Here is a 1,477-nt window from a genome sequence, read left to right as displayed (position 1 = left end):
CCTATCTGGGCTGGATTCACTTACGCGCAGTTCACTGCAGCTTTCTTGGCATTAAAAAATATTAAAAGTTCTATAAGCATTGATATATAGATAGATAGAGATAGAGGCAGAGATAGAGATAGAGATAGAGATATATAGATATAGATAGATATAAAATAGCAACCAAACCAGCATAGAGCTCAGAGATACGTAAACTGAAGTTTACGCATTGACGTTATACATCATATCATCGGGCTGAAATCCAATAGGGGGGTGGATACTGATTTTGATATGGAGTCTAATTCAGCATGACTTCACCTAGTTCCTGATTAGCTCTCTTAAATGTGATAAAAGCACAGTCAAATCAGAATAAAAGCTTCCACAGCCTTCATGGCTATAAACTAAATTGTTCAAAACAGGTTTAGCCAAACACATGCACTCCTGTGTGCAGCCAAGACTTCAGTCTGGCACTCTCAAGGTAACAAGCTCTGCATATGGAGGATGTCACTCCTCCCAGCTGTCCACAGCTCCTCGGAAAAAAACACACAGAGGTTCTGGAGATGAGGAGGAAGGTGCTGTTGGTATACACACCTTCTGCAGTGTTTGTGAAAAGGGGCAAGAGGAATGCCCATGCAGCAACGCTTTTAGAAAAGTGACACTTTTGCCTGTTGTTTGTCTTCTTGCCCAGTCATTAGGAATGTGAGTATTTATTTATAAGTTTTTGGCTTCAGCATCAGTGTGCTGCAGGTTTCCCTTTTCCTTCCATCTGGAAGTGGTAGATCCCTCCTTCACAACCACGGCAACTTCCCAGCTTGTTCCAACCTCTTTGTGGAGCAACCCCTAGGGAAACCTGGGGATCCTTTAACAAGTTATTTCACAAAGAGCAAGCAAGATGAAGACAGCTGAGCTGTTGTTTCCTTTCTTGGCTAGACTTCTCAGGAAGCTATTTTTCTTGACACAGAGATGACATTATTGTTAGTGAATCCAAGAAACCCAAACTGATTTAGTGGCCATTTGTGTAAGCTCTAGTTATGATTTTTCGTTACATGTTGGCTAGTTGTTTCCTGGCAGGATGCAGAAAAATATGCATTGGGAGACCTGGTTTTTTTGCCAAAAAGCACTAGAAGCCAAACTGTTACCCTCATAATATTAAAAAGGCCCAGTGTGGTGTCCAAGCACTGCAGACTTCCATGAGGTGACCATTATATTGGGATGAATTATTGCCCGAAGCACAGATATAGAAAGGGAACGGCTACCTGTGGTCAGGTTGCAGTGCAGAAATTATCTCACTGAAATTAGAAGACTGAGTGAAAAGAAAGTTAAGTGACTTGGGCAAAGAGATTCAGATGGTCCAGCAGATGAGTCAGGGAATCCAGAAATCTGTAATCCAATTTCCTACACCACTTTGATGTTCAACCAGTGCAAAAGAAAAAATCCCATCACTTTTGTTGGACCTCTGTTTTCCCTTGTACAAGATAAAATGGCTGTTATTCATTTC

At 41.4% G+C, this 1,477-nt stretch overlaps 1 protein-coding gene across 1 annotated transcript in view; it reads left to right on the top strand.

Moving 5' to 3' along the window:
* Positions 1-1,477, top strand: part of TENM4 (teneurin transmembrane protein 4) — a gene marked incomplete at its 5' end in the record, with an annotated part of 99,157 nt that overhangs the window by 43,946 nt on the left and 53,734 nt on the right. The gene's annotated exons all lie outside the window — the stretch shown is intronic.

Source organism: Buceros rhinoceros, unplaced genomic scaffold (assembly GCF_000710305.1).
Source record: "Buceros rhinoceros silvestris isolate BGI_N320 unplaced genomic scaffold, ASM71030v1 scaffold3093, whole genome shotgun sequence".
NCBI classification, from domain to species: domain Eukaryota; kingdom Metazoa; phylum Chordata; class Aves; order Bucerotiformes; family Bucerotidae; genus Buceros; species Buceros rhinoceros.
Note: the sequence above shows the minus strand (reverse complement) of the source record. Positions and strands in the feature narration are given on the sequence as shown.